The 12235-nt window shown below is 41.2% G+C and overlaps 1 protein-coding gene across 1 annotated transcript in view; it reads right to left on the reverse strand.

Moving 5' to 3' along the window:
- The window catches only part of ext1b (exostosin glycosyltransferase 1b), a 386065-nt gene that overhangs the window by 301687 nt on the left and 72143 nt on the right, over positions 1-12235 (reverse strand). The gene's annotated exons all lie outside the window — the stretch shown is intronic.

The raw sequence follows: 12235 nt of genomic DNA on the forward strand, positions 1-12235 counted from the left end.
ATCTTCAGGAGGAAAGTAGTCACACTGCATGTCTTCACTTCCATGCAACAACAGACAGAAAAAAAATGCTCAAACAAAAAAGTTTCTAAACTGTCATAACTTGAACTAAACTGGATCACCTGGTGGACACAAGTACAGTAAGAAATAGTATAGTGCTTGTAATCTAGTGTAGTGTTTTTCAACCTGTTTTTAAACAAAGGCACATATTTTTCATTGAAAATATGCGAAGGCACACCACCAGCAGAAAACATTAAAATAGAAACTCAGCAGCATTGACAGTAAAAAGTCGTTCTTGCAATTGTTGGGTATGACTTTAAACCATAACAAGCCATGCATCACTTTAGCTCTTGTCTCAAAGTAGGTGTACTGTCACGACCTGTCACATCACGCCGTGACTTATTTGGTGTTTTCCTCTGTGTAATGTTTTAGTTCCTGTCTTGCGCTGCCATTTTGGTGGCTTTTCCTGTTTTGTTGGTGTTTTCCTGTAGCAGTTTCATGTCTTCTTGTGAGCGTTATTCCCCGCACCTGCTTTGTTTTAGCAATCAAGACTATTTAAGTTGTGCGCACGCTATCCTTCTTTGTGAGGACAGTCTTGATTGTCATGTCATGTTTGGATGTACTTTGTGAACGCTGTCTTTGCTCCACAGTAAGTCTTTGCTGTCGTCCAGCATTCTGTTTTTGTTTCCTTTGTAGCCAGTTCAGTTTTAGTTCCGTTCTGCATAGCCATCCCTAAGCTTCAATGCCTTTTCTTAGTGGCACTCACCTTTTGTTTATTTTTGGTTCAAGCATTAGACACCTTTTTACCTGCACGCTGCATCCCGCTGTCGTCTGGATATTGTGATCACGACAAACCATCATCGTCTTACACACGTGTTCCCAACAAGCAATTAGCTACCGGCTGCCACCTACTGATATGGAGTATTATCACTGCCGAGCTCTAGACAGCACTGACGACACTCAACAACGGCACATTATTTGCGGATTATAATTACTGGTTCGCAAATAATATTTTTAACCGGCACACCAGACTGTATCTCACGGCACAGTGGTTGAAAAACACTGGTCTAGTGTACTGTCACTTCCAAGCACTTGCACTTCCATAGAAAAATATGCCTGTTCCGAATAAGCCGGACACCTCAATTAAATGGACGGCTCAGCGGGCGATCTGAAATTGGCTCAACACTAACATTCTGCACAACCCATCGAAACATGAAGAGCGCTGAAGGTTTGAATATGAGAAATTAGCAGGGCTCTGTTCTCCCCAGTTAGGAGCCTGAAAACATACGTACTTGTGAGAATAAAAGGCTAGATGAAAAGCGTGATTAACACCCAGCCATGTGTCACAGTGAACAATGGGCTTTCCATAAGGTGGTATGTGCGTCTTCAATAACTGTCATCACGCCACAAGTCCATACCCTACACTTTCCCTCTTTTCCACCAGCAGCGAAGCATCCATGCAAAGACCGCAAAGAGTGTTTTTCTCTCCGCTCTGCCCTTTTAAAGTGTGCTGACCTGACACGTGCGTAGTGTGTTTTCACGGCGAACACAGGCTACGAGGAATATCCCACAGAGTAGAACAAGCTGGCAAATCAACAGAAAGAGGCAGCAGGAATACTCTGGATGACGAAAGGCTGTGCGCGACTATAACATGTAAGGTCTCAATAAAACACTGGCGTTAGTGAGAACATTTTGAAAATTCAGAATCAGAATCTTAATAATCCCAGAGGGGAAAATTACGATTTTCAGCACAATCCCATTCAAGAGTAGACAAACATTACAGGGAGACAGACCAGGATCGCCCCTTACAAAAAAGATGAGAAACAGGTAAACGCTGGGGAGGAGGTTGAGAAAAAAATTCATAAAATTCAGTCTAAAGCCTGGGCCTCAGGAGAAGGGGTCCAGACTGAAGCCAAGCCATAGCACGCATAAACATGTGTGTAAGAGGGAAACATCAAAGAACACAAAGGACATTAAAGGCCTACTGAAATGCGATTTTCTTATTTAAACGGGGATAGCAGGTCCATTCTATGTGTCATACTTGATCATTTCGCGATATTGCCATATTTTTGCTGAAAGGATTTAGTAAAGAACATCGACGATAAAGTTTGCAACTTTTGGTCGCTGATAAAAAAGCCTTGCCTGTACCGGAAGTAGCAGACGAGTAGCGTGACGTCACAGGTTGTGGAGCTCCTCACATCTGCACATTGTTTACAATCATGGCCACCAGCAGCGAGAGCGATTCGGACCAAGAAAGCGACGATTTCCCCATTAATTTGAGCGAGGATGAAAGATTCGTGGATGAGGAAAGTGAGAGTGAAGGACTAGAGGGCAGTGGGAGCGATTCAGATAGGGAAGATGCTGTGAGAGGCGGGTGGGACCTGATATTCAGCTGGGAATGACTAAAACAGTAAATAAACACAAAACATATATATACTCTATTAGCCACAACACAACCAGGCTTATATTTAATATGCCACAATTGAATCCCGCATAACAAACACCTCCCCACTCCCGTCCATATAACCCGCCAATACAACTCAAACACCTGCACAACACACTCAATCCCACAGTCCAAAGTACCGTTCACCTCCCCAAAGTTCATACAGCACATATATTTCCCCAAAGTCCCCAAAGTTACGTACGTGACATGCACATAGCGGCACGCACGTACAGGCAAGCGATCAAATGTTTGGAAGCCGTGGCTGCATGCGTACTCACGGTACCGCGTCTGCGCATCCAACTCAAAGTCCTCCTGGTAAGAGTCTCTGTTGTCCCAGTTCTCCACAGGCCAATGGTAAAGCTTGACTGTCATCTTTCAGGAATGTAAACAATGAAACACCGGCTGTGTTTGTGTTGCTGCAGCCGCCTGCAATACACTGCTTCCCACCTACAGCTTTCTTCTTTGCTGTCTCCATTATTCATTGAACAAATTGCAAAAGATTCACCAACACAGATGTCCAGAATACTGTGGAATTTTGCGATGAAAACAGACGACTTAATAGCTGGCCACCATGCTGTCCCAAAATGTCCTCTACAATCCGTGACGTCATGTGCCGGCGTCATCATACCAAGACATTTTCAGCAGGATATTTTGCGCGAAATTTAAAATTGCACTTTAGTAAGCTAACCCGGACGTATTGGCATGTGTTGCAATGTTAAGATTTCATCATTTATATATAAACTATCAGACTGTGTGGTCGGTAGTAGTGGGTTTCAGTAGGCCTTTAAAGACATTAAATGTCCAGCCACTTCTACACACAGCCACAAAAGTAAAAAAAAAAAAAAACAACAACAAAAAAACATATACACTAGGGGTGTGGGAAAAAATCTATTCGAATTCGAATCGCGATTTTTACGTTGTGCTATTCAGAATCGATTCTCATTTTTAAAATTGTATTTTATTTTTTATTTATATATATATATATATATATATATATATATATATATATATATATATATATAAAAATTTAAAAAATATATATATATATATTTTTTATTTTTTTTTTAATTAATCAATCCAACAAAAAAATACACAGCAATACCATAACAATGCAATCCAATTCCAAAACCAAACCCGGCCCAGCAACACTCAGAACTGCAATAAACAGAGCAATTGAGAGGAGACACAAACACGACACAGAACAAACCAAAAGTAGTGAAACAAAAATGAATATTATCAACAACAGTATCAATATTAGTTACAATTTCAACATAGCAGTGATTAAAAATCCCTCATTGACATTATCATTAGACATTTAGAAAAATTTAAAAAAAGAACAATCGTGTCACAGTGGCTTACACTTGCATCGCATCTCATAAGCTTGACAACACACTGTGTCCAATATTTTCAAAAAGATAAAATAAGTCATATTTTTGGTTCATTTAATAGTTAAAACAAATTTACATTATTGCAATCAGTTGATAAAACATTGTCCTTTACAATTATAAAAGCTTTTTACAAAAATCTACTACTCTGCTTGCATGTCAGCAGACTAGGGTAGATCCTGCTGAAATCCTATGTATTGAATGAATAGAGAATCCTTTTTAATCGCAAAAATTTCATTTTTGAATCGAGAATCGCGTTGAATCGAAAAAAGTCGATTTATAATCGAATCGTGACCCCAAGAAACGATATTGAATCGAATCGTGGGACACCCAAAGATTCACAGCCCTAACATACACTGTGGTGGCCTCTGCGGTGTTCCACGCCATCGTCTGCTGGGGTGGGGGGAGCATGGCCAGAGACAGGAGCAGACCCAACAAAGCAACCGAGAGAGCCGACTCCACCCTCGGCCGCCTAACAACTCTCGGCCGGTGTCCAGTCCGCATGGATGAGCGAGGATACGTCGAAGGAGACTGAGGTGTCCGATACCTGCTCATTCAGCCAAGACACTGTGAAGCCTGTCCGTCCCGGCGCTCAGCGACAGCTCCGCTTCTCCTCCAGTCTCCCCAAACGGACTCTGGTGTGGCAGAGACCCAGCAGCTGGTCTCCATGGCCAAAATGCTCCCAGAAGGCAGATCCAGAGGTTGACAAAAAAGCACCGCAGAAGTCACGAAAGTGCCACCCCTTGTCGCACAGTCCCAAAGGGTCCCCAACCAAAAGGCAAAAAAACCAAACACATGAAAAGAAGAGGAACACAAAAGGATGACACAAGAGCACAGAGCCCCTGCCACCAGCAGCCACTACAGCGGTGCCATCTTCGAAAAAAAAGTGTGAAAAATTGTGACCAGAAGAGCGCTGACACAAAATTCCTCGGCGGTTGATTATGACTGGTATCAGAATTATTGAGCGTAATTGTTCATGTACCCAGCAGAGTGGTCAAAGGCTCCTCTGTTTGCCTCTCCCACATGGCTGTTAGAACTCTCAAAACTTTTCCAGTCCCCAAAAAGGCGGCGGATGCTCATCTTTTTATTTTTTTTTTAGACACAAAGTGCCCACCTTCCGGTTCTTTTCCCAGCAACAGACACACTCCGCAATAACCCACGTCCACTACCACCTGCCGTTGTCACCTCTTCCTCCTCACATCCACAGCGCCTAATGAGGCTCTGTGGGATAGGCCTCCCCCGCCCCCCAAGACAGACTTGTTCACGCTCTACTGTTCCTGAGAAGAGACGCTTCGTCTGCCCCATGTACCATATGGGCGGGTCGCCTCGGCATTCATGCAGCAAATACACTCGTGTTGTAACTAGAGATGTCCGATAATATCTGGCTGCCGATATTAACGGCCGATAAATGCTTTAAAATGTAATTTCGGAAATGATCAGTTTCCGTTTCAAAAAGTAAAATGTATGACTTTTTAAAACGCCGCTGTGTACACGGACGTAGGGAGAAGTACAGAGCGCCGATAAACCTTAAAAGCACTGCCTTTGCGTGCCGGCCCAATCACATAATACCTACGGGTTTTCACACACACAAGTGAATGCAAGGCAAACTTGTTCAACAGCCATACATGTTGAGGGTGGCCGTATAAACAACTTTAACACTGTTACAAATATGCGCCACACTGTGAACCCACACCAAACAAGAATGACAAACACATTTCGGGAGAACATCCGCACCGTAACACAACATAAACACAACAGAACAAATACCCAGAACCCCTTGCAGCACTAACTCTTCCGGGACGCTACAAATACACCCTACTCCCTCAACCCCGTCCCCCCCCAACCTCCTCATGCTCTCTCAGGAAGAGCATGTCCCAAATTCCAAGCTGCTGTTTTGAGGCATGTTAAAAAAAAGAATGCACTTTGTGACTTCAATAATAAATATGGCAGTGCCATGTTGGCATTTTTTTCCATAACTTGAGTTGATTTATTCTGGAAAACCTTGTTCTCAAATGGGGGTACGCGTACCCCTGGGGGTACTTGAAGGTATGCCAAGGGGTACGTAAGATTTTTTTTTAGATATTCTAAAAATAGCAACAATTCAAAAATCCTTTAGAAATATAAATAAAAACCTATCTTTTTTTCCAAATAGTTCAAGAAAGACCACTACAAATGAGCAATATTTTGCACTGTTATACAATTTAATAAATCAGAAACTGATGACATAGTGCTGTATTTTACTTCTTTATCTCTTTTTTCCAACCAAAAATGCTTTGCTCTGATTAGGGGGTACTTGAATTTAAAAAAAAATCACAGGGGGTACATCACTGAAAAAAGGTTGAGAACCGCTGGTTTAATGCATCCAGCGGGGCATCACAACAAAATTAGGCATAATAATGTGTTAATTCCAAGACTGTATATATCGGTATCGGTTGATATCGGAATTGGTAATTAAGAGTTGGACAATATCGGAATATCGGATATCGGCAAAAACAGCCATTATCGAACATCTCTGGTTGTAACGATACCAATATTTTGGTACCGGCACTAAAATTATTTTCAGTACTTTTCTAAATAAAAGGGAACCACAAAAAAATTGCATTATTGGCTTTATTTTAACAAGAAATCTTAGGGTACATTAAACAAATGTTTCTTATTGCAGTTAAGTCCTTAAATAAAATAGTGAACATACAAGACAACTTGTCTTTTAGTAGTAAGTAAGCAAACAATGGCTCCTAATTAGTCTGCTGACGTATGCAGATACATTTTGTATTATTTATCATTCTATTATTTTGTCAACATTATTAAGGACAAGTGGCAGAAAATTAATTATTAATCTAATTCTTCATTTACTGTTAATATCTGCTTACTTTCTTTTTTAACATGTTCTATCTACACTTCTGTTAAAATGTAATAATCACATATTCGTCTGTTGTTTGATACTTTACATTAGTTTTGGATGATACCACAAATGTGGGTATCAATCCGATACCAAGTAGTTACAGGATCATACATTGGTCATATTCAAGGTCCTCATGTGTCCAGGGACATATTTCCTGACTTTATAAACATAATATACATTTTTAAAAAACGAAAGAAGATGTTGTGATGCCAAACAATATCGACGTAAACATAGTAGTATCGACTAGATACGCTATTGTACGTGGTATCATTACAGTGGATGTCAGGTGTAGATCCACCCATGGCGTTTGTTTATATTTTGATGCTGGTGAGCTACGGTGTGTAGTGAAGCATGTTTAGATATTCCTTGTCCTGCAGGTATGATACTTGTAAGAAACTTACTTTATTTGTCGCCATGGAGACCAGGATTAGTGATTTAGAAGTAGCTAAAACACTGCCCACTGGGGCTGGACTTTAGCCCTCTTCCTGAGGGTGTTTCAGTGTTATAACTTCACCTTTATCTTTAGTTTTTAAGCCAAAATACGTCCGTTCTCCCTTTTCTGTCTACACACTGTGTCTGCTTGTAAGTATTCTGTGATTGTGCGCTGCCGAACATGCTCCTCTGCTCATAAACCAGCAATGTCACGGCGTGACTTTGACGCGGGCGCGGGGGGGTGCGGGACCGGTACTTTTCAGAGACGGTATCGTACCGAAAATTATTCATTAGTATCGCGGTACTATATATATATATATATATATATATATATATATATATATATATATATATATATATATATATATATATATATATATATATATATATCGTACAACCCTAAAATACACACACAAGCATTCATTTAGCAAGCATGCAGACGAAAATTTAAAAAAACAGAAAGGCATGATCATTATCAGACACCCGCTACGTATTTTTTCAGTGCTGGAACGACGACTTGATTAAAAGCCTTAATTTATATTCTGTTGCTACTCGAATGCTGCTGCTCGGGTCCTGACTAGAACCAGGAAATATGAACTTATTACTCCCTTGCATAGATCACTGCACTGGCTACCTGTCGCTCTGCTTGTGTACAAGTCAGGGTTGCTACCAGATTGCCGACATACCTGAGGCGGTGGGTGTGTGACTAGGGGCGTGTGTGAGTCAACATGACGCCATCATCTCATTTGCATAATATGAGATGTAGTCTGAGATTATGTACAAACTCCAAAAACTAAATATAATGATTTGCAAATCCTTTTCAACCTATATTTAATTGAATGGACTGCAAAGACAAGATACTTAACGTTCGAACTGGAAAACGTTGTTATTTTTTTCAAAAAGTAGCTCATTTGGAATTTGATGCCTGCAACATGTTTCAAAAAAGATGGCACAAGTGGCAAAACAGACTGAGAAAGTTGAGGAAAGCTCATCAAACATCCCACAGGTGAACAGGCTAATTGGGAACAGGTGGGTGCCATGATTGGGTATAAAATCAGCTTCCATTAAATTCTCAATCGTTCACAAACAAAGATGGGCCGAAGGTCACCACTTTGTGAACAAATAAGTGAGCAAATTGTCGAACAGTTTAAGAACAACATTTCTCAACGAGCTATTGCAAAGAATTTAGGGATTTCACCATCTACGGTCCGTAATATCATCAAAAGTTTCAGAGAATCCGGAGAAATCACTGCACGTAAAACAATTATATCACGGACCTTCGATCCCTCAGGCGGTGTTGCATCAAAAACCGACATACTATGCAAAAGCAAACGCCATTTATCAACAACACCCAGAAATCGTAGTCGATCATTTTCTTATTTTTCTGGGGCATTCATCCTCCGCTGTTGCCATTTCTAATATAAAGTAGTGTAAAGTTCTGCTATAGTCTGTTGACACGGACTACAAAGGCAGTTGCGCACAAATTTTTAAGGACTTATGCAGATCCCAAATACAGATCAGCAGGTACCAGAAGGTAAGAAAAGTTGCTTTTGCATAATATTGCGAAACAAAACGCCAGGTAATACTGTATGTCTTACCTTACACACACACCAAAATAATACTAGTATGTTGAAGCACAGTACAATCCATCAAGCGGTGCGGCTTCATAGCTTACCAAAGTCGTACTAAAACATTTTGATGGATTTTTGAGCGCCGCGTGTAATGTTCTATATTTTCAATGGAACATATAAAACGTTGGTGTCGTTTACTTGAGTCATATTGCAGTCTACACATATCTCTTATGTGTGACTGCCATCTACTGGTCACACTTATCATGTCACCATATACCAAATAAAATAGCTTCGAGGTCGGTAAGCACAACCAAAATTGTTCCGTACATTAGGCGCACCGGGTTATAAGGCGCACTGTCGAGTTTTGAGAAAATGAAAGGATTTTAAGTGCGCCTTTTAGTCCAAATAATACGGTATATATTTGTAATTTAGTTTAGGCTCTTTTCTGTCATTTGTAACGCCGATATGTGTCTTCTGTCCGTGAAGCGCTCACATTTGAGCTCTCCTGAGCGCTACAGCAAAACCCAAACAAACAACCACATGGGAGAGTACTTAACAATAGCTAATTGTGGAGTACAAACCGGAAGCTGTGCTCTTCTAAAAGCAATGCGTCATTTTTTTTCTTCCTTTTATGTCCACCCTGCAACTAATGAAATGAGTCGTTAACCAGCAGTCGTCAAGGCAGGCCTAGTTTATAGCGTTTCTGCAGCCGCAAGTGTTCCTTAAAGCCAAAGCCGTATCAGATAGTAAATTATAGTACTGTATATCAGTCGACTCAGGACTTTACTATCGCTTTCCAATGGTAAAGACCTTATCTCCTTCCAGAAGCCTGTTACAAGGATAAGAAACCGCACATTATAGCAGGTTACATATGTTTTCTTCATTTTTTATTTATTTTTTTTTTTAGAGGAGAAAAGTCTCAAACTGATTAGTTTACCAGGTGGCTGCTGAAAGAACTGAAAGTGTTATGTATTGGTTCCGATTTGAAGTGAACTGCTTCCTTCTCTCGTCTCTCGCTACCTCCTTCTGTCTTCCTGATCTCACTTTGCTTTCTCCCTCTCTCCCGCGCGCTGAGTCATACTGTTTGCAAGTAGACTGTTCCGTCCAGATCTATTTTTGGGAGCCAAACAGCGAAGTCGAGGAGAAAAATAAGATTAGAAACATGAAGGGAGCTAAGTGAGCAAACGCGAGATGTTTCAGCTCAGAGATCTTGGATGGTTTCAAGTGCACTTTAGTCAATGAGAAGGAAGGATGCTTAACAAAAGGTAGCAAGCATACATACTATATAATAGGAAACATTCTTCATCACCCTCATCTTCACTTAGACACCGTGTGCATTATACCAATCCAACAGTTCAATCAATAACCAAACCATTTAACATTTAATCGATTTTTAAGATGCTTTAGCTGTATGAGGGCAGTATATTAATGCAACTATGCTGTTTTTGTCCTGTCCATCTACTCAGGCAAATCATAACGTTGATGTAGATGCCCAAGTATGAAGTATGGGATACTTCTCTTCTCCTGGGATTAAAGGAGAGCATTATCACCAGACCTATGTAAGCGTCAATATATACCTTGATGTTGCAGAAAAAACACCATATATTTTTTAACCGATTTCCGAACTCTAAATGGGTGAATTTTGGCGAATTAAACGCGTTTCTATTATTCGCTCTCGGTTGTGACGTCACATCGGGAAGCAATCCGCCATTTTCTCAAACACCGAGTCAAATCAGCTCTGTTATTTTCCGTTTTTTCGACTGTTTTCCGTACCTTGGAGACATCATGCCTCGTCGGTGTGTTGTCGGAGGGTGTAACAACACGAGCAGGGACGGATTCAAGTTGCACCAGTGGCCCAAAGATGCTAAAGTGGCAAGAAATTGGATGTTTGTTCCGCACACTTTACCGACGAAAGTTATGCTACGACAGAGATGGCAAGAATGTGTGGATATCCTGCGACACTCAAAGCAGATGCATTTCCAACGATAAAGTCAAAGAAATCTGCCGCCAGACCCCCATTGAATCTGCCGGAGTGTGTGAGCAATTCAGGGACAAAGGGCCTCGCTAGCACGGCAAGCAATGGCGGCAGTTTGTTCCCGCAGACGAGCGAGCTAAACCCCCTGGATGTCTTGGTTCACACCGTCCCTTATGCCACCGAAGATGATCAAGAGAAGAATATCGACCCTAGCTTCCCTGGCCTGCTGACAACAACTCCAAAACTGGACAGATCAGCTTTCAGGAAAAGAGAGCGATTGAGGGTATGTCTACAGAATATATTAATTGATGAAAATTGGGCTGTCTGCACTCTCAACAACCATCCGTTTCAATACATGCATAATCTGTTGAATCGCTTAAGCCGCTGAAATCCGAGTCTGAATCCGAGCTAATGTAGCTATAGCTTGCTGTTCTTTCCGCCATGTTTGTTTGTGTTGGCATCACTGTGTGACGTCACAGGAAAATGGACGGGTGTTTATAACGATGGTTAAAATCAGGCACTTTGAAGCTTTTTTTAGGGATATTGCGTGATGGGTAAAATTTTGAAAACAACTTCGAAAAATAAAATAAGCCACTGGGAACTGATTTTTAATGGTTTTAACCCTTCTGAAATTGTGATAATGTTCCCCTTTAAAGGCCTCACCTTTTCTCCTCCAAAACATATTGCTGGGTATTGTGGGCAAACAGTTCAATTTTTGTTTCATCTGACCACAGAACTTTCCTCCAGAAGGTCTTATCTTTGTCTATGTGATGTCAGATGAAACAATCCAATCCAATCCAATCCACTTTAAACAAACATTCAGCTGTTTGGCCACAATACCCAGCAATATGTTTGGAGGAGAAAAGGTGAGGCCTTTAATCCCAGGAACACCATTCCCACCGTCAAGCATGGTGGTGGTAGTATTATGCTCCGGGCCTGTTTTGCTGCCAATGGAACTGGTGCTTTAAATGGGACAATGAAAAAAGGGGATTAACTCAAAATTCTTCAGGACAACCTAAAATTATCAGCCCGGAATAGGGCTGGGCGATATATCGCGGGTTTGTCTTTGTGCGATATGGAAAATGACTATATCGTGATATTCAAGTATGCGTTCTCACGCTGTTGCTTTTAACTGCTGGCATTACACTACATGCTCTCCTCGCTCTTTCCTGTCTCTCCTTCTCACAGACAGCAAGCGCAGCTTCTAAACGCGTCACATACTGTCACGTCATACGTCACATACGTATACGCCCTCGCGCAGCAAAGAGGTAGCAGCATGGCTAACGTTAGCTGTGATGCTAGCGTAGCCGTGTGAGCGGTAATATGAGAGAAAGAAGGTGCGAATCTGGTAACAAATGAAGGAAGAATTAATTCTCAAGAAAAACAACAGGGGGTCCATTGTCTGGCGGTGGTTTGGCTTCAAGTGGGAATATGTCGAACAGACAACCGTAATTTGTCAAGCGTGGGGCGAAAGCGTTACTATAAAAAGTAGCATTACTGCTAATATGTAGCATCATTTGAAAAGTCACC

This window comes from Nerophis lumbriciformis, linkage group LG21 (assembly GCF_033978685.3).
Source record: "Nerophis lumbriciformis linkage group LG21, RoL_Nlum_v2.1, whole genome shotgun sequence".
Taxonomy (NCBI): domain Eukaryota; kingdom Metazoa; phylum Chordata; class Actinopteri; order Syngnathiformes; family Syngnathidae; genus Nerophis; species Nerophis lumbriciformis.